The 22,673-nt window shown below is 36.4% G+C and overlaps 1 long non-coding RNA gene across 1 annotated transcript; it reads left to right on the top strand.

The window, feature by feature from the left end:
- The first annotated feature begins 19,065 nt into the window (after positions 1-19,065).
- LOC140162327 (uncharacterized) lies at positions 19,066-20,523 on the top strand. The gene is made up of 4 exons (XR_011860236.1): positions 19,066-19,198; positions 19,707-19,773; positions 20,160-20,226; positions 20,437-20,523. It is a non-coding gene; the product is annotated as an uncharacterized lncRNA (long non-coding RNA).
- Positions 20,524-22,673: the final 2,150 nt, after the last annotated feature.

The raw sequence follows: 22,673 nt of genomic DNA, 5'->3' as shown, positions 1-22,673 counted from the left end.
CACTCCATAGGAGCATCGCGCATGCGCGAGGAGGATGCTAATTTACCAAATAAGGCGACTGGCCCTTTGATACTTTTTAAAGTTCGTGCGCAGGTTTATGAGTCAGGACAATAGATGGCGCTGTGTTACACGGTGTTGATAGTTTATATTGTACAATGTTTGGGCTCTTTAATTTGTGTTGGTTTATTCAGGCAATGGAAAGTGAAAAAATTATGCAATATCGTAACCACATGATGAATCAATAATATTATTTCATAGTAAAAGAAAGATAAGAAAGATGATCTCAATTTTGTCACCCGACAATGTTTTGCCATTTCAAACTAGCATCTCAGCTTCATGGGCTATAACATAATTATAACTTGGTGTGCTATAGGAACTGTTATAAAGAATATTTTACATTTGTGGTTACTTTTAACAAACTGAATACATCATTGAGTGAAATCTTTGATTATTTGTTATTAATTTATTTACTATTGATACTATCATAATCCGAGATACATAGGTAAAGAAAATAAATTTTCTGAACGCGTGCAGCTCCTTTAAAATTATCCACACGCAATTATTTATGAAAAAAGCTAATGTTTATTGCCAGTTTCTTTTAATATTTACATGACAATTTCATTAAATCAAATACGTCAAAATTGGGGTCATTGCCATCAAAGGGTGAATCATCAATAAATTGGGCGTAACATCCCCCGATTTCTGTTACCATAAACATGTTAAGTCCACTTTGAACTTTGACGATCTAAATTTGGCTCGTCTAGATACTTCGATGAGATACTACACTACAGATGCATCGGCCGTGTCGTGGTGTCAGACCGAGAAATCTATGGCCTTGCTTATATAATTATTCACTCGTTAAATATTTTTGTTGTTTCTCCGGTATCTTCTGATTGCGGCTATCAAGCTCGAAACACGATATATCGTGTATGCTATACTGTGATTATTGCCGTCTATATATGAGTCAGTCACACCGTTTGTATGGCACAACTTAGACTCGAAGCGTTAAGCGTATCATCAGAAAGTGCAGCGAGTTGTCATGCTTGCAGTGCTCATGGTGCTGGATGGAACTGGGTAACATTCGATGCTGCAGCTTAAAGGCCACTATAAATATCTGGAAAACACATTAAGTTGGGAGCTGTACAAAGTTTGGTGGTATAGAGGTGAACATTGACTTGATTATATTTTAAGCCTACTTAATTGGGTTATCCTTGAAAGTTTGCCTGGTCAACTGGATCCCCCTTTAAGCGACGTGTTAAGTTACAGTCGTGGATCTTAATTTAGGCTGGTTACACTCTAAATATGACTCAACTATGATCAACTCAATTGTTGGGTAAAATAAATTGTGTTATTTTTCCAATAGTTTTTTTTTCCGTTTTCATATTAGAGCCCATCGTTTTTTTACATTGCAGCGAAAATAATCGTAATCTGCTGGAATTGTTAGGCTTTTACCACTACACCGAAAGAAAATAAACAAAGTTTAGGGCTTGAATTGATCAATCAAGACAATTCTCGAAATAAAATATATATATATTGATATTAATCCGCGCGACGATAAGACCCGCCGAATACGAGCAGATCAAACTTATAAGTGTTCCATATATAGAAGAACACCAAAAACTGTTTTTAATGTATATTATAAAAGTCATACACTATACGTTCATTAATATTTGAGTGGATAGCACAGGACTCGTTCGAAGGGAGATATGGGTGGAGATGGCGTGTGTTACCATGGTTACAAAATGGCATGCCCTTCATGTATTATTCTAAACTATAAATAAAGTACATACCTTTAATAATCTTCAGTCTTCAGTGGGTGGCTTTCTATAAAAGTTCGTTGAGCTAAACTGGAAGTGGGTTGTTTGGACCTCACAGTCGGCGCGGTGCTAAAAACATAAATTTGGTGCTGTACATCAGGAAGGTGCCAGTAAAAAGTGGGCTGGCTCGTTTAGAGAGACTCTTCAGGCTGGCCGGTAGCGACATAGCACTGATTGAACTAAGTGCTATGGGCTTGAAAGCACAGATGGAGGGCGCACACACAGCTGATTCGGGGAGGTTGTTCCACACACGAATTGTCCTGGAAAGAATGAATAGTTGTACACATCTATATAGTTGCACTGGGCTGGCGATAACACAGGGGATGGTTATACCGGATGGAGGATGTGTTGCACTGGTAACATGGAGGCAGGCTGATGTTCACTAGCTGATATTGGATTATAAAGAACGTGGCGGATTGGTAGTGTAGACGTCTGACTTGAAGGCTGTCCCAACCAAGCTTCTGGATCATTTCTGAGACAGAGGAGGTCCTACGGAAATCGTGGAAGACGAAGCGCGCAGCCTGGCGCTGGATACTTTCGAGGCGCTGAACATCTGAGTTGTTGTATGGGTTCCACGCTTCGCTTCCATATTTTGGCACTGGGCTGTCCAATTCAAATTGTTGGAAATGGTGATGCCGAGATAATCGTGCTATGAAGTTCTCTGCAGCTCTTCTCCATTGATGTAATATCGGAAGAGGCTGTTTTTTTCAGAGTCACTGACATGATGGCACATTTCCGAACATTGAAGGACATAAGCCATGTATCCGCCTGCTGAATGTCACTGAGGAAGACTCTTATCCATCTAAGGGTTTGTACACGAATGCCATAAAAATCCAATTTCGCAGCAAGTCTATGATGCGGCACCAGGTCAAAGGCCTTGCTAATATCTAGCTAGACCAAGTCGGCCTGACCCCGGCGATTTAGAGTTGATGCCCATTCATGAACTATATATTATAGGATATAAGCTGTGTTTGCGTGGACAGTTTTTCTCGAAATCCATGCTGAGAGTCAAGGAGAATGGGCCATTCCAGATAAAAAGTGCACCCATGGTATAGAGGACGCTTAGTTATGCATGACTGAACACATCCCACAATGCTCCCTGTCCACATAAACACTTTGACCTCATGAATATAACAGTCCACTATGACAAGGGAATATTTACCAGTTCTTGGTTTAAGTCTATAAAAATGATCCATGCAGCTTGATGGTGTGAAATGTAGACTGTCGTGGTATGAAGACGTAGAGATTGTGTAAATTGTGTAAATCACCCCCTTCAAAAATAGGACAAAAACGTAATAAAATGTAATCATTGTCTAAACTTTAGGTCAATCCTTCATGTAATTATTTTGTGTAAGCTAATCCTAGCCCTAGCCCTAATCCTAACCCTAAACCTAATTCTAACCCTAATCCTTACCCTAATCCTAACCCTTACCCTAATTTCGTGTAAAATTACATGAAGGAATATTGAACCAAACCTGGTCAGAAGAAGAATTTCTATGCACCCCCCGTGCCAAGATGCATCCAATTAGTGCTGATGTGTTTTACATAGAGTGCCCGGCCCAGCTAACTTAATTAGCAGACGACGTGAGGGCCACACCACAGCACCACCATAAGCTTCCGAGGCCAAAAAGTGTGACACATAAAATAGTCCTCTTAGAAATTAAGCTTATTTGTTCCATTTGAGTTCGATATGCAATATCTCGATTGATTATTTCAAAGTGCTCTTGTATTTATTGCTGTAGACTGCAAAAAGTTGACTTGTGATCACAAATCTAAGCAGAAAAAAAATATGTACACAAAATATCAGAAAAGACTGTAGGCCGATGTAGAAAGACATGTAAAATATTTGTCAGCGATATGCAAACAAGACTAGTTTCCACCCTGAGCGAAATTAGATTTCTCAGTGTTCAATAGTTTGATCATGTATGATTCTTGCACAGCTATAAACCACATTTGTCACGTGTGAGTATATAGAAAAACATGGGGAAACGACCAAAATATGTGTAAGCTTATCAAAAAAAATTATAACTATTACTCAGTACTAGAGCCTACACTGACTGGCTGGCTACCACCATACATATGTACGGGCTGCATGCATGGTTGCAAAATTCAGCACTCCATGCCTGGCTGAGCTATTATTAGTCTTGCCATGGTACATGAGACAGCATGAGACTGCCTTTTTGAGGAGAGCGAGAATTGCTCTCTACAGTTCTCCTTATATCTGATATAGGAGAGCAATTTTAGCTCTCCTAAGTTGAAAATTTTCTCCTTACATTCTATTATTGTAAATGCTCTTATTAAAACAGCTCTCCTGAAAGGCTTAAGAAGAATTATTTAATGCTCTCCTGCCAATTCCAAAAGACAGTCCCTGTTGTGAGCATATGTGTGTCGGTCTCCATAGCAACACATAACACAGACTATCTTCAGCATGTTCGGTGTATAATAAGGGGCTGTGCAATAATTATGAGCTGGGGGGGCAACATTGGCAAGAAATCCTAAAAATTTGGCATGTGCAATACAGGGGGGGGGGGAGATTTTTGACAGGCCAAGAAGGGAATTAGTAAGCGATTTTTGCTGGGCCATTCAGAAGTTTTACCCCCCTGGGGCTCATTGCACAGCCCCTAAGTAGAATTCGGTAGAAATCTGAGTAAAAAAACCAGAATTGAATTGTCACTGCCAAAGCGTTCCCTTGAAAAGAGCTTGAAAAGGACCACCACTTTATAATGCTTCCTCCATGTATATAGGGTGATGAACATTAAGTATTCAAAAGGTTTAATTAGTGCTAATTAGCTGATTAAATACTTTTAAATTATTGCTTTCAGTCATAAATAATCATTTCAAACCAGAAAGAACACAATATTCTTTTATTGGCACTTTTAGACTAATTACTTGCAATTCTGAAAATTGACTGTTTTACATAGAAGCATATGGGAAAACGCATGGACGAGCCTCGTTAGCTCGTTAGTCTAACACATTAATGAGATGACATGAGTTATATTAATTATTTACTTGCTAAAATTACTGACATCAAATTGTTACTACATAATCAGGGATTTTAGGTTTCAACTCAACATAAAAGGGTAAAACTGTTACGAACTTTGTCCATTTCCGTCCTCCACCCTGCAAGTTTGTTAGCTTAATTGATCATGAAATTAATTAGCATCAATGGCAAATCCTGGTTTTGGTGTCAAATTCAAAACAAAAAATTGGGAAAGACCAATATGACGGGTCATCTTCATTTTGAAAATATCATTATTATTTCATTTTTCGAAGAAAAATGTCACGCCACCCTTATGGCCAAATACATTTGCTCTGTGGCGCTGTTCCACTTGGGACAAACGTCGGTTCAGCATTTAGACATAGTAAAATTACTATCCATAGTATATAGTATTCCAGTTAATATATCCAGTGAAAAGTATGCAATCACAAAGGTTGAGAGTGCTCGATGTCCGAAAACAGAGCTAATAATATTCCATAAGGGTTGAACTTGGCTAATACATTACACTACAGTATTCCAGTTAATATATACATATTTTCTTACGGAACTGTTTCACATGCGACAAACCTCTGTTCAAATTACCGGGCAAATTACCTAATACCCAATTAGGCTACACTACTAATGAGACCCCAGACTCATCCTAAGAACACTCCGCCATACACGCACCCCATCCAAACACATCTACCACAGCTAATAATACAGGTGTGTTGAACTGTTAGCCAAGCTGAAGCAGGGTTGAGTAATACCTGTCGCAATACTTTCTTGAATGGGGAGAAAAATAAGAGGAAGAGAGTGTATACGCAAAAACTTACTAGTATTTGTTAGTCACAAGTTCATGAAGTTAATGCAGTATCACTATACACATCAAACAGCCGATTATCAAAAAAGCTGAATTGTTTCCCTGACAACGCATTATATGACATGATGCATACAAAATACGTATTGCCGCAACAACCTGTTCATGTATAACCACAGAAATATAATTATTATGATTATTGAGAATTATGCGTTTAACGTTAATAGCTTTTTTTTCAAATTTCGAGTCATATTCCTTTACTTGGTTATCAGCCAAGAAGTTAATGTGTATACAAATATTCAAGATATGGGCGTTTTGCGGAGTTCTCGAAGTACCAAATTGTTAATGTGGATTAAAACCGCGAAATGTCGTACAAATTTTCTTATCTTTCTTGGGGGTGACCCATATGGTGATATAAATCTAAGTAAGTAAATAAATGTTTGCTGAAATAAGAAATTATAACTATAACTTTTATGTTGGTGATCAGTTTGGTATAATAAGCTAAATAAAAAAGGTACCGACGTCATTATTTAGCGGTCGTCATGGCGGATGTCATGGTTTCATACCCGTTGCATGAAATAATCGTTGCTAACCTGTTTTCAAACAATAACGAATACGAACAATTGATCGACACAGATCGAGAGATAAATGTTAAATTAGAATTTTATTTTTTTAATATAAAAAATCGTATCGAGCAGGTTTATAAGATACTTAATTATTGATATGTTTGTATCATGTAGGTTCTTATGGCTACGTCGCTTAATTTCTAGATATTTCCAAATCATATAATATTCCGAGTGTTACTATTCTGCCTACGACAGTAACCATGGTAACTGAATACAAATATCCTACCAATTCTAAAAGAAGCAGTAGATGAAGATTGAAGTAAAAAGAGAAAGATATTGATGACAAAGTAAGACGAAAAAGAAGAGAGAGAAAAAAAACCCCAAGAAGCAGAAGCAGAAACTGAGAGAAGATGTTCTCACATCACACGTAAAAAAGTTTAAATAAGGGGTTTGCCAAACCTTTTTAGTTATTATTACATACCCAACCCAATACCCCACACAACCCCACACAACCCCACAAATATATATTTATATTTATTTTTTCCAAGTTATGTACATTTCCTAAGCCTCCGTAATGCAGTGATTGTTTTCAAGTATCCCAGATCTTGTGTGTGTGTGTGTGTGTGTGTGGGGGTGGGGGGGGTGTGGGTGGGGGTGGGGAGGTGTGTGGGATGGGGTGTGTGGGATGGGGGGGTTTGTTGAATGTTGATCTGGGTGGGTAGGCGTGTGGTGTATTGAGTGGAAGTGCAATAAGGGTGTTTGGGAGAGATGTGTGGTGTTGAGCAGGTGTGTAATTGGTTTGTGTGGAGGTGTGTGGGGTAATGGGTTGGCCATGTAATGATAACTAAATGCAAAAACTGGTGGTATCAAGACATGATATTATTATAATTTTGTATGAATTCTTTTTATTAAACTGTTTTCTGAATGTCTGTGTTCAAAATCACTTATATTAATGATGAGCTGCGTTTATATCGTTCGTTTGTTATCCACGCATCATTTGAGATCTAGATAAGAATTAGTTTGAGATATATATTAGAGCATCTCCATAGTAACCAACTAACAAACCAAGCCCATCATCAGAACGACTCGAGCCGAGCTTGTGGTATTTGATATTTCGTTGTTTCCTGCGACAGTTGTTCTCAGGCTTTAATGAATAAAGAAAATTATAAACACAATTTATAAAAATTACGACAATGGATAAACTAGTGGCTAGCAGATGGACCTGGTTCCTTTGCAAACTGATAACTCAAGGAATCGGAATTGTACTTTTTTTGTGCCTTTGCCAAGCTGCTGAAAAGGGTAAGATTAGTGATAAAAAACTCAAACTTTATGACTTAGAATACTTCTTTATTTGGCTATTATTACCAACGTTACTTTGATACTCTTATTGTATTGAGAGGCAATGTTATCAAGACATAAGTTAATATGTAACGTTTATAATCTGCCATTTATGTGTTGAATTAAGAAAGTCTATGTAAAACATAATCACAACTGCCTTTATTAAAATATATTTAACTGGATTTTACCAGTGTATAACAGGAATTAAATTAGAAATTATAACAGTGATGGAAAGACATAACTATCTGTGGGTTATTAATGATTTCTTATTTATTTATTTATTTATTTATTTATTTATTTATTTATTTATTTATTTATTTATTTATTTATTTATTTATCTATTTATTTATTTAAAGAATAAACCTTCCAGAATAGGTGGACTACCATCTCTGAATTTTTATACGCTTTCCCTTTTGGGATTGAGCACTTTATTCAAGAGATGTTGTTATATATTTCTATTTATTATTAACTAATATTAACTAACTAATTAATTAATTAATTAATTAATTAATTAATTAATTAATTAATTAATTAATTTATTTATTTATTTAATTACTTATTTATTTATTTATTTATTTATTTATCTATTTATTTATTTATTTATTTATTTATTTATTTATTTATTTATTTATTTATTTATTTATTTATTTATTGTGTTTGTTCAGTTTTTGTTGGATGTTGGGAAGGATCCTCTGGTGGTGTCTATTCAGCTGAATGGGAATCCACAAACTCAGACCAGTTTCACTTCACCAAGATCATTACGTTGAGTAATATACCGAAAGGTATTACAGGTGATATTGGTACCGGTGAGATCTATATCACGGAGAGATCCACAAGAATCCTGAAAGCTAATGGAGACGGGACGGGGGTACAAACCGTCATTGATTTAACCGGACAAGGTGAGTAATCATTATGAGAAGATCACATTATTAATAGGTTTTGCAAGATAATGTAACTGCTTGACTGTGATCTTGAAGACAGACATCATGAAACCCACTATTGGTTTCTATGGTAATGGTCACGGTATAGAATTTTACTTGTGAAAATATCCTATGGGGATTTTAATCTAAACCTTTTTTACTTTGGTAAAAATGTGCATTTCATGTCTTACTTAGCCAAAATTCCGTTGGAAATTGCATACAATGATTGATTTAAATGCATAGAGACATTACGTGGAAATGAGTATACTTAACTTAATTGGTATAGGTGACCCATAGTTACATATTTGGGACACAATGTAACAGTATTGAACGACCCTCTTGATAATGTGAGCCAAACCGGCAGTATTAACTTAGCAATGTCAATACAGCTCGCGTCGCATAAACCATTACCGTTAGTCATACAAATTATAATAAAATCAAATCAAAAATAGTTCATTTCTCCTACTCCAACGGATTTAGAATGAGATTTATGTGTCAAAGATGTTTTTCGGGGTTTTGAAACAATGAAGGAGTCGCCATTTAGGACACATGTGTTTGCCTCAAAAGGATAGGTTTTAAAAAAAAATGTTGTTTTTTTGGGGTTAGGGAGTTGGTGCGGAATTTGAGGTGGGGTTAGCGAGTTGGTGCGGATTTTGAAGAAATTAATCTTTTTTTCACGGGGCAGGGTGAGTTTGTGAAAAGCGGAACTTTTCCCAAATTATTGGCAATTTCTGACCACAACCCTGATTTTTTTACTCTCGCTACGCTCGCGACCAAGTTCTTATATCATTTTTGTTTCATATGGACATTTTTTATAATTCAAAGCACACATTTTATACTTGAAAGGACAATGTATACAGCATGATATACCACTTCGTTTTATTTTTTTTTCATGAAAAACAAATCACTTATTTTTACTGGTGGTCGTCTTTGTAAAACAAAGGTGTTGATATCAAGGGCAGGCGCTATCACCTAAGTTTTAGGCTAGTTGTAAACCCTGAGAAAATGGGCAAACACCATGTGCCTCAAATACAGGGGTAAGTCATTGATAAGAAATTGTGTCTTATAACTAATGCTTATACCTTAATGCTAATTCTGCTTGGTACTGTGGATAACAATACATATCCTAGCTATTTGGATCTGTGGAGCGGTTTTCTTGTAAAATTTTATATCTGAAGAACAAAACGGTATATTATCAAAACGAACAAAATATATGACACTGATATGAAATCTGTTTAATTGTACTACCGGTTATGTTTTCATGCCCTTCCTAAAAAGGACACATATTTTCCAAATTATCCAAGTACTTGCAGCAGCCTACACCCCTCCACACCTTCGTGGTTCAAGGGCATTATGGGTAATGGGAGGATACACGTAAATGCAAATTTCTAATAGTCACTTAATATTGCATAATTACAAAATATATTAAAACCTTTTCTCTACGCGAATTTATAATGACTCTATTTCACCGTGAAACACTTTATGATGCAGTATAATCTGTAAACCCAACAAAATAATTTGCTTGTTAGTTTTGCAAGGGTGTGCCTGGTTTTTCAATAATAAACACACGGGTTTCTTTTTTGTTTTGTTTTGTTTTTTAGATCCAAGAGGAATATTTGCTACCGGTGACAGATTGATTTGGACGGACTACACAGCAGACAACATCTATCGTAGCTATCTAAATGGCACTGATAAAACAATGATAATCAGCAATGCTGACGGTTGTTGGGGAATTTCAGTGGACACATACGAAGAGTAAGAACACATTTATCAATTTAGAAAATACCTTATTTTATGAATAATTACAAATTAAAACTGTAACTTTGGTCTTTGAACGTGAATATAATAGGCCAGTTCAAGATATTTGATGAAGTCAGGCTGTGTTAGAACGACATAACAGGTAATCATTCCTCAAGATAATCCTCGGAAGACATTTGGCTCCAATCTGTGTAAACAGCATTACACCACTCTGATCAATTTTTTGTAGCCATATATTGTAATTTGGCTAAATTACCCCATGACTCGTTACGCGTTGCGACATTTGACCTTATTCTGTTACCCGATACTCAGATTTAGGATACCTCTACCGGAAATCAACTCCTTTACACAAGGCGATAACTATAGATACAGCTCGGAGATCTAATCCGCCTGCTTTGTTATGATCAGAAGAAGCAATTTAATAAGTTAATACACTTATTTATTATTTTAAACAATGATGTATATTCATACGTAGCGGTAAAGGTAAATATAAAGCAACTCAACGCTACTCAAATTTCACTCACTACCGGAGCGCTTTCACCGGGTCAACCGCCGTTTTCAGCGCATTTTATATTGATCTGAAGATTCGTTGTTGCTAGTGATGTTTTTGATGACACCTACATTGGTGAATCTGGACGCAAGCTCGAAGAGAGACTAACAGAACATAAATCCAAAGCGATGACTTCCAAGTCAGCGATCAAGGGACATATTGAGAGGAGCAAAGGGCACCAGATTGACTGGGAGAACGTAAACGTGTTAGAGAGGGAGTCTAAGGACTTCCCTCGTAGGGTCTTGGAAGCCATCCATATCAGAACTAATAGACCCAGACTGAACCGTGACAAAGGGTTAGACATCGACCCTGTCTGACACAACCTCCTGACCCCCCTTCTCGGAACCATGGAGGCGCCACAACATGTTCCAGTTTGACATCATCAGGTGTCTCAATAACATCACTAGCAGCAACAAATCTTCAGAGCAATAACATCCGCTGAAGACGCCGGTTGACCCGGTGAAAGTGCCCCGGTGAGTAAAATGTGAGTAGCGTATAAGTCTAAATTTGCTTTCTATTTACTTATTTTTAGTGTTATAGTTTTATTTGCAACTTCCCAGCAAACACATAAACGTTGTTAGAACGTTTTAAATAAGTTATATTTTGGGTTTCGGTTTAGGTAAAAACTTTTTAATAATATTAAAATGTCGGGTTATATAAAGGTCATGAAATCGTTTTAAAACGTTTTGTATGAAAACACACTACAAAAATATTTTTTAACTGTTTTCGAAATGTCATTGTAAACTATTTTTGCCAACATTTCTGGCCAAATATTTTGTCAACACTTAAATAACATTATGTTAAAATATTTGCACCCAGCAAACACAGAAATGTTCTTAAAATGTACTTTAAAAAAACGTTTTAATAACATTTAAATGTCGGGTTATATAAAGGTCGTGGAAACATTTTATAAACGTTATTGTAAATATTTTAGGCAAACATTTTCTGCAAAATATTTTTTCAACCCCAAAATAACATTCTGTTTAGAATGATTTGTACCAAGTTTTCAAAAATGTTTTTGGAATGTTATTAAAACGTTTTATATCCTTTATATAACCAGACATTTAAATGTTATCTGTAAAACATTTGTGTTTGCTGTGCAGTAAATTACCAACAAATGTTATTTAATGTTATGAAAACGTTTTATACCATTAATGTACCCTTTATATAACCCGACATTTAAACGTTTTCTGACAACCTTTTATAACTTTTTGCGAATGATGTCGAAAACGTTTTGTGTTTGCTAGGTTTATGGCTAGAGCGTCCGTTACGGATACCAGAAACCCATTATCCAATGAATTGTAATCCACCACACAAATAGGGCAGCGTGTTTTTAAATCTGGTCCCGGGTTCGATCCCAATGGGTGTCAAATTTATACCCGGAATTTACCAATGACTCCATTACACTGCATTTGCAGATAGCAAAGACGGCATAAACAGTATTTCATGTCTGGCTTATCACCCTGGCCTGAGCAATACGGTAAATCACTGTTTGAAAGCGGAATAATTTACGCGGGGTTAAATTAGAGGTAACACATATCCATGCTATTTTATGGTTTGGTTTAATACCCGCATGCCTTTAAAACGCTCGTTAAGTTAACAACAATGTTCTTTGTATTAAGCTTCATGTATTGGGCAGAACAAGACAGCCAAAGTGTTAAAAAGTCTGACCTTAATGGAGCTGGCATTACTAGTGTCATATCAGCATTGGACTGGCCGTCTGGTTTAGCAATTGACGACCAAGGTAACGTAACAACTGTTTTACATCATTTGCCTACCCGGGTGTGGCTACTTACGTAATTGAACAGCAATTGCAATAACAATAGCGCTATGGAAACGACAACAACAACAAACTATTTACTATTGTGTATAAGAAAGTAGGAAATATCTATATCTAAGAAAGTTGGTGTCTTAATCAATGACTAGAAATCCTAGTCATAGCTGCAGCTAGTCTTCGACTCTACTTGAACTTTGCAAACGCGCCATAGATATTAGCAATTTGTTATACAACTATGGAGGAGCCTTTTAACAGTTGTTTAATTAAAATGTTGTGAATACTCTGCCCGCATGAATAATCAGGTAGTGTCAGTTTCTTTGTTTTATCTTTGCCCAAAGTTGTAAACAAAACATGACGTAACCCAACATAACAAAATTCGAGGGCAAAATCAAATTAAATTTTGCGCAGCTTTTGATGCGTGTCAGATTTATAAGTTATGTTTTTGCTTACACGTACACGGTTCATTATTTATATTGTGTGACCATCACATCAAAACACGCTGTTGTCTTCGAAAATGTATATTAGATTTCGTAACTAAGTTCAAGAATTGATTCTTTTAATCTTCAAAAAAGACATCACACATTTTTGTCGGATGGTTAAAATAATGTATTTTTTTCTATTGTAGTTAAATTAGCACAGATTCATTATTTATTTATTTATTTTGTATCACATATTTTCTTTATTATGTTAATCCTGTATGAATGCGATTGATTTTATTCATTTTGAATAATCGTAGAAAGATTCCTCTACGCTTCTTCTGGTGGCCGCATTGTGCGGTATAATTTACCCAATAACAACCAAGCCGACGTATACAACGCAGGTGAACTTATAAGGGACGTCGCTATCCTGCAAGACATGTTGTTATTTGTGGAACTGTACAACGGACTAAAGGCAATCAATAAAACCGGAAGTTCACCTTTGCCATTCACGATAACGGGCTTAGAGGCATGCACATCCTTTTGGAGCACCGATGTGATGAGAGGTAAGTGTTTGAAGAATGTTATAAATCTCATCTTATTACCAACATTGGGTGGTGACGGGGGGGGAGACCGGGAGGGAGAGGGGAGTTGTAATTACCCTCCCGTTTTTCATGATACTTTCCTTCCTATATTGGATAGTATTATGTTAAACACAATTGACTCATGAGAACTCACCTGTGAATTGTGTGACAATATAAGCAGAAATGAAAAGATGGCGAAATGGTATCAGATGCGCGCAATTGTTGCTTAATAATATAAATATGAGCTTGGCAATAAATCTCAGTGTATGCATAAAGTGTGTAATGGTGTCTCCAAAGGACGAGGTACAACACATACCAAGAATCAAAGGATGATTAGAGAATAAACGATAGGAATTTTTATTTTGCCTATCCTCTACCGTGTGGTAGACGACAGGCAGGTCAATATTTTGAGTAGTGGATGCCGGCGCAGCCGGTATCCACTACGATAAAAATATTGGACCTGCCTGTCCTCTATCATAGGTAGAGGATAAGCAAAATAAAAAATTCTATCGTTTATTCTCATTCTTAGTCAGTTAAATATTATTTTAATAACTCCCCTTTTCCTAAAATGAACGAAACTTGTTTACAACTTCACATCTTTTGTTGCGCGTACTGCTAGCGCGTGCGAGTATTCCACACTGCGTCTACGCATACAACGCAATACATACGCGCACCTCTACGAGCGTGTTACGGGTTATCAACACTTATGATGACGTGGGGTCGTCTACGGCCTGATACACGACACGCAAAATCATGCGATTGTCCAATCAGATTATGTGTCTACGTATAGACCACTCCCACTGACTAGAATACACGATAGAGGATGTATACCTAGACTGACCCACAGTCTCGGTTCGGTTCCACCTCTAGATAATGTAACATTAAATATACAGCATGCCCGTGATTATAAATATTAACCAAAAATTGACATGCCGCTTAAAATTAACAGTATTCTATATAGTATTGATCGGCCGATTAAGGACGACTACTTGTATATCATGACTTTATTTTGAAACTGATATTTTTCGTGAGGAAAATTAGTCGCGTTACTGGAACCGAATTCCAACGTCCATCGTGCGTTTCTATCAAAGATGCATTTTTTTACATACATATACGAATTTCAATGGACAATCTCTTGTATAAACCACGTGTGTGAATGAAGTATTTTTTTTTACAGCAGACTGTCGTTTTATTGTTTGTTTAACCAGTCGATGCGAGGGGACACACGCTTGAGTTCTGATGGGACCAAGTTCAAGCAAAATGCTCAAGCCAAATTTAAAAGCATATAAATACGCGACCTCGTATTGTTACAGGGGAGTGACTTTGAATAAATAGTCTGGCATACGATCACGGCGTTTGCAATTCTCATCCTCTCTATATTGTTAAATTTTGCTTATTTCTCCACTAACATTAATCTATATATAATTAATGTTATTGATTGATTTGATTTAATATATTACAGGCGCAACAGAAGATGCAACCACAGAAGAAACTGATACTACCTCCGTAAGCATGCTTACATTTACCCTGCCTACCACTAGTGACGAATTTACCACTGAACGTAGGACTACCGATACTACAATTGAACCCACATCAGAGCAAACGTCAGATTCTGAACGTAGGACTACCGATACTACAAGTGAACCCATATCAGAGCAAACGTCAGCTTCTACATTTATTAGCGACACCACTTCAGAAGAACCAACATCTAGCATGTTTGAAAAGAGTGTAGATCCCACTGATGCACGCAACACACCTTCGGAAGATGGAATATCGACTAAACGTGGCCCTACTAACACCATAACCAATGAGCCTTCTACATTCCAAAGCAAAAGCACCGAAGAGGCAATCTTGGTAATTAAGTGCACATGTATTTCGTGTTTCCAAATTGAATAAATAAATTGAACTTTTGATCATAAGATCTGCACCCAGCAAATATTAAATTACAACCCTGTATAAAGAATACAGTAATGTATACCCATCACCCTTGTACACTGAAATCATCTGAGATATGTACATCTGTAGCTACCCTTATACCAACCAAACATTACGAAAACGCTAATAAACTTTCATCCACAGTCAATCAAGATGCAACCACAATATGACGGATATAAGAAAAAAATCACCAAAGCGTAATAACAAAAACATAATTATGAGAAAGGTTTTTAACACAAGTCAACACATACATAAATGACAACCAGTGAAAAAATTTCACTGACCATCAAGGATTTGAACCTGGGACCTTCGGATCCCCAGACCGATGCTTTTTTCACTGGTTGTCATTTATGTATGTGTTGACTTGTGTTAAAAACCTTTCTCATATTTAATTTACCACATAGTTTGACTTTTTTCTCCGTCTCGAAAAACATAATTATTGTCGACTTTTGTTGACCTTCCAGACACCTCTGCAGGATGTGGGTGTGGAGGAGTTCTTTAACAAATGGGAAATGTCGAATTCAGAATATCCTCACCTTCCCGGGAATGTGACACGAGTGGAAAGCAGATACGTAGGTAAGATTTCTTTAGAACTTTTCCTATAGTATGTAAACATTGTATTTGTTTTTCAGAAAGTCATCTTACAGAGAAATAGACAAGCGTTACATTAACATTATTTGTTATTACAGACACAGAAATATTTGCAGCCGATGAACTGGAATCAACTTCCTGGAGTATTCATCTTACCAATGATAACAGAATGTATGACTTTGTCATAGTGTTCCAAGAGGATAGCTTCGAAAAAGGTGCAGGTATGTACCCTAATGTTTGGTGGTTTGCATGTAATGCATGACATTGAAACCTTCAGACCAAAGTATCTTTAACATTATTTGGAGCTTTAAGCTACAGGCGATTCCAAATACCTTGGAGATTTGAGAAAAGGTTAAAGAGATTTGTGAATACTCGCAATCATCTGGGAATCGTAAAATGAGAGAAAAAATAATATAGTCAACCATGAATTTTCAAGCATACCTTGAAGCAACGTTGGTTGTACGTTAGAATATTCTGGTTGACTAGATTGAATTTATTCTTTAGTTGAAGAGAATTACAATCCAATTGTTGCCAAAAATATTAATTTTGAATTCCTAGAGATAAGCTAGAATTTACATGACCATGTATTTTATTATGTTATTAAACATTAACTATTTGGTGCTAACACAGTCTGGAAGGGTGCCCCTTAATGTAAAGATGCATGACCCGATCGGCAGCCTCATCCTCCCAATTTTACCTATCAAAATTAAAATTTTGGCATCAGAAGAAACCTCATATTTTTCTCATATTCCGGTGAAGTTTTAAGCCTAATATATATTCCATTTAGATGTTATGAACGAAAAAGTGATGGCGTCATCCCTCGTCCATTTTTACTTCTAATATCAACACGGCTATTGCAATTGACCTTAAAACTTGAGAATTGGATTGTTCAGGGACATGCCGCGAAGTGAGGTACAAATAATATTATGATAACATCTGACCACCTACTTTTAAGCTATGCAAGTTAAAAAAGATAAAGTAAAATGATATATATTAAACTATCCGAACTCTTTTATATTGCTTACTCATTCACTGCCAGGATATCACTTGGTGACATCGGTGCTAAAGTTGGATTTCCAACCCCTGACTAATGTCAGCGGTGTTGAAGGCAAGTTTGTAATAGGAAACCGACTTCTCTCTATTACCATGTTCAATGGACGCAAACAAGTGGTATCCTACACGACGGGAAAACCTTTCAATATGACATTTAATCTTCTAACGGTATGTAGATAAGAGTGATATTTTGGAAACAATAAACCTATGACGATATACCTTTCTCTAGTTGAGCCTTATCTTATATTTTGCACGCAACATGTTACAACTCCAAATTCTTTTACATTTCTAACACCGGGTACAGTAATATTATCCCTACTGTCTCCTAAATATACAATAGTATGCATGGTGCAAATCAGTTACCTCGTCATCTTCTCAAATACCTGCGATGACATCACTTTCTGCAATAAAATTTTAGACTCATCCATCTTCTAATAATATTTCCGTAACTTTGACCTCACAAGAAAGGAAAGTCTGACAACATAAACTGTATAATTATTTTTCTTTTCTCAATTTAGAAAGTAACGAAAGGAGCAAGATTTCCTTCGTGTCGGTTTCTCACATCAGACAGGTATGTCCGTTAACGTTGATGGTTGTTAATAAGAATGTCCTACACAAAACAATGAGCAAACGCCCAAGAAATGAATCCTCTGAACCTTTTTTTGTTAAGTTAAATTATATATCATGATAAACGTCAGAATCTTCAGACTATTCATACCCAAATTAATTTTTATTGTCACAGAGAATGGTCTTCAAAAGGATGTGATGTTAGTGACGCAAACGACAGCCACGTGACTTGCACCTGTGATCACATGACTAGTTTTGCAGTGTTGATGCAGCTTACTGAGGTAAATGTTTTCGTTATCCCGCTGAAATGTAAGAGTAAATTATAGTGACGTCATCATAGCTGATGTGGAAATTATAATTATTACCTCAATAGGTTTAACAAATTTACCTATTTTTGCCGATAATCTTTTATCTCTAGTTCGAGATTCCGATTGCTCACCAAAAGGCATTGTCTTACATCACATACATCTCCGTTTCCTTTTCCGTTCTGTGTCTGGCTGCTACGATTGCTTTGTTCATAGTTTGCAAGTATGTTTTTTAAGTTGTATTTGCGTTGCATTGCATCTATTAACCCTAGTCCGGGGGTCAAAGCAATTAATAAATACAATGTAAATATAAACGATACTAATATTAAGTGCTACAGTGGGTTTGTATATATATATATATATAGTAAGGAAAGTACTTCAAATATTGAGTGGTTAATTTTTTCTAGATAATTGTAATCATACCATGCAGCATCTTCACTTAAAATTGATCAATTTATAACAATTAACAAAACCATGCAACATAAAACAGGGATTGGAATAGTCATTATGGTTTCATGCGATTCTGACTTTGACCACTCTACATTATGATCTAAATGATGTCAGAGCCACCTCTAATCTATGTTAAAGTTAACGCAGTTTTTCATGATCTTGTACGTCCATAGATTATACAAAAATACTCGTATAGTAATACACATCAACCTAGCTGTATCTATGCTGCTTGCTCAACTTGTGTTTGTCACTGGTGTCGACGCAAAAGCCAAGGTAACTATAGATCACAAACACTATTTAGGAATGAAGGTTAGGAACAAGTTTATAAGATGGCTCTCAACCATTATCCGAAATAGTGAACATACTATTATGGAGTTAATAAGCCACTCAAGTGATAATAACACCTGCACAAAATGTTACTCAAATGCTTCAACTAATTAAGCATTTATTGAAATATATTACACTAGTTACAGAAACTATACTAATAGTCACAGTGTTCATACTATGAAACGCATGAATTTAAATTTGACGACAAAGGGTAAACAATTAATCGCATGGGCATATCCTGATGCATAAAGTGTACGCGATATTATGAGGAATTCGGGTTTCTATTGATGCGATTTTAGGTTACCTGCATTGCCGTGACTGTGATGCTTCATTACCTGTGGTTGGTTGTGTTCATGTGGATGCTGATGGAAGGTGTACATCTTTTCTTGAAAGTCAACCCGAGTATCAATTGGAGCATAAAACTGCCGATATGTATGCCTATTGCATGGGGTAAGATAATGTTATGCTACTCGATAGTTCAGTTATGAGTAATTCGTGATGAAAAGTGAAATAGCCACGACACGATACATCTGTAACATAGGCATAGTTTAGAGAAGCCAATGAGAAATCTATTATTTACCATGTCAAAATAGAGCAAGACATTATTTTTGGCACACATTTTGAGGGCACCTATACACTATTTTGCCATAAAACGCTTCGCAAAAGCGACCAAGTATGTGGCATTCGACAGAGTATGTGGCATTAGACACTTGGAAGGTTTTAAGAACTAAGATCACCAAGGTTGACCATTTGGCATGTAGGGGCGGGGCAAAGATTTGCTGGAGATGATACGGTTTTCGAAGTAAGTGATAGGGGTGGATAAGCTATATTTGGCATACCATTAGGTTTTTGTTATTAATTCCGGGGTACACATAATTATTGCAATGTTCAATATATAGAATGAGGTAGCTTTTGTCAACACCGTCACTTTTCCACTACTCATCTCCTTTTTGCTCAGGTATACCATCAATCATTGCATTTACGACCTTAGGAGCTGGGATTTCAAACTATGGCGAAAACGGAATGTAAGTAGTAAATATGATTGGTTAGGTAACCTTTTCTACTACCACAGTTATAAACTCTACTTATTTTACTGATATTTTAACTATAATAATTGTCACCACACTATCACACTATCAGTATAATTATATTTCTATATTACTATATACTAAAGTTGGTTTTTTTAAACTTCCGTGGTCCGGGTACGCGCTGGTGAATTGCGATCGCGTAGAAGTGACAAGGTCGCCTACTACGCGCCGCGCCGAAGACCAATGAGTCAGCCGGCTTGTTGTCAAGTGCATTGATCAGCCAATCAGCGTGATTGTTTATTGCTTTTGCATTTACGCTCGTGTACGCGATACGCACAGGCACGACCACGGAAGTTTAAAAAACAACAACTTTATTACCATAGATGCTGGCTGCCGTTAACACATGGACTGATTTATGCATTTGCTGGGCCGGTAATATTTATCACAATGGTAAGTTATTGAGTAAAACCAATTGTAATTTAAAGTGTAAATTAATAATACTATTAGTGAAAGTTAGAGTAAAAAGGCAACAATAACAACAACAACAAAAACATGGAAACATTCGCTATGAACGTTACTATATAAAGATTAAACTTATACTTGCGTATTGCATAGATGTTTCTAATAATATTTTATCATTCCTTTCTTTTTTAAAACAAGGTAAACGTGATATTGCTAGTCATCATTCTTCATAAGTTTTTGGGCCTAAAAACAAACCAAGATAAATCAGAAAAGGAGCGTATAAAGTAAGTACATACGGATGTGTTGATTCCCCGATTCATAACACATATGCGCATTGGACGTGGTCTGGGGTGTGTGTGGGGGTGTGTATGGAACTTGTAGATTTTTTTACAGGGATATCCAAGGCAGGGCAATATATTTTATTGATCCGCATGGAAAAGGAACATGAAATATACATTAATTTTGTTTTGGCAAAGGCGTTTAATCATCTGAGGAAAACATGTAGGCCTGCATGGGTGAGAGTTTAGTGGTATGTGCGGCGGGTATTTACTACGACAAATAGATAATAATATAATATTATATTATTATCTATTTCTCATGGTTGTGTTTAAATATATATATATAAATTTGTCGATACCTCTTGTGAATAAATGGACATATATATGTGACACGATCAATGACAGTTATGACGTAGGCCTATTGAATAACGCTATTACTTGCAGTGTACCGAACTATTCAGTTCTATGTCCTTCCATTTTCAGGGCCAGTGTGCGGGCAATGCTGATTCTCACTCCTTTGTTGGGTGTGACGTGGATCTTTGGAGTGCTGCAACTAGATCAGATATCTAGTGTTTACTATTATGTTTTGTCATTTTATATCTATTCAGGGCCAGTGTGCGGGCAATGCTGATTCTCACTCCTCTGTTGGGTGTAACCTGGATCTTTGGAGTGCTGCAACTAGATCAGATATCAGGCATTGTATTTTCATACTTCTTTGATATTGCAAATGGACTTCAGGTAGGACATGCGCCGAGTACATTAAAATATAACTAATGAAATTAATTTCATACACAACTTATGTCACTAGTATTATCATGTTGTAGGGACATGTTGATATTCGTCACTATCAAACCACACATTTGCCTTGTCTTGAATGCTTACTAAACTCTTCAATGATATTTTGATGGGTCAAGAGATACACATTTTAATAGTCCTTTTGCCCTAAAGGACAATCAAATCCATGCCAGCAAAAGTCAGGATTATCCTTCAAAACGTCCATCAAAAAGATTGTCTGTGCAATTGCTTTAGTACATTAACTAAATAAGCAGAAAATTAGGAAATCGTTTAACTTTAATTTAAAGGTTTGGTTGCGATTTGAATGATGGTATTGTATAGTCCATACAGGACCAACGCAATATTTAGTACTATAATCAACGCCGTCAGGCGTTGGTCCTTATAGATCCGACATATCCTCCCTTGGAAAGTCAAGGGAAATGTCAAACTGACTAACCACGCCTACTGACAGCTACTGACGATATTTAGCCAATCAGATTAGACTTGCCTTCCACCTGCCAACTACTAGCAGGGGGATGACACTCTTATTCACATGTTTATTTACAACGCAAACCTATATCGAATCCCGGTGGTTTGCGAATAATGAAATGTCTGCATCCCAGGATCAATTAAACCCTGGTATGAATTATTTATTAGCTTTCGCCACGATCCGTTTTGCAATAACATAAAAGCACTTCAAATAACAGCCCGTTGAGTTCAATGAACTACGCCCTGAAATCGATGGAGTTGTACCTTATAAAGAAGCTCTCCCATTGACCTCTATTCAGGTCAGTGAGCTCTCCATACACAAATGAACAAGTACAATAAGACAAGGCCAGCACCTATGACCTGCTTAGTGACATGTTATTTTGAAGTCTTCTAAAGCTTAATATCTTGAAGATTAGTATTCGTTTGTGCATATGGACTGCGCATTTATGATGCAAAATATTAGTTCTTATATAAAATTACAAATACTGGAATTATGACACACGGTATAGGTGATATAAAACGACTAATAAAATCATGTCATCATGGCGTCATGTCAAAGGTTCATTTTATCGCGTATGTTTGTCTAAATTAATTAATATTTTGAGAACAATTTCTACACCCATTTAATATGTACTCAGGTGGAACCCGACTTTTTTAATTTTCATTTCTTTTTATGTAACAAATTCAGGTTTTTCTATTGCGCGGGGCCGCCGGGCAATACAAATTTAGGCTAACATTGAATAAACGCGGAATTAAGAACAGGCGTTTCTAGTACATACAGCGTCTGACTCTACCTGAGGACCTAGCCTGAGTCCCATGGGCTCCAAGAATGGCTCTCCATACACAAATGAACAAATACAATGAAGGGTCGCCATTGCTCTCCATACACAAATG

This window comes from Amphiura filiformis, chromosome 10 (assembly GCF_039555335.1).
Source record: "Amphiura filiformis chromosome 10, Afil_fr2py, whole genome shotgun sequence".
NCBI lineage: Eukaryota > Metazoa > Echinodermata > Ophiuroidea > Amphilepidida > Amphiuridae > Amphiura > Amphiura filiformis.
The sequence above is the reverse complement of the archived record's forward strand: the minus strand, read 5'-3'. Positions and strand labels throughout refer to the sequence as shown.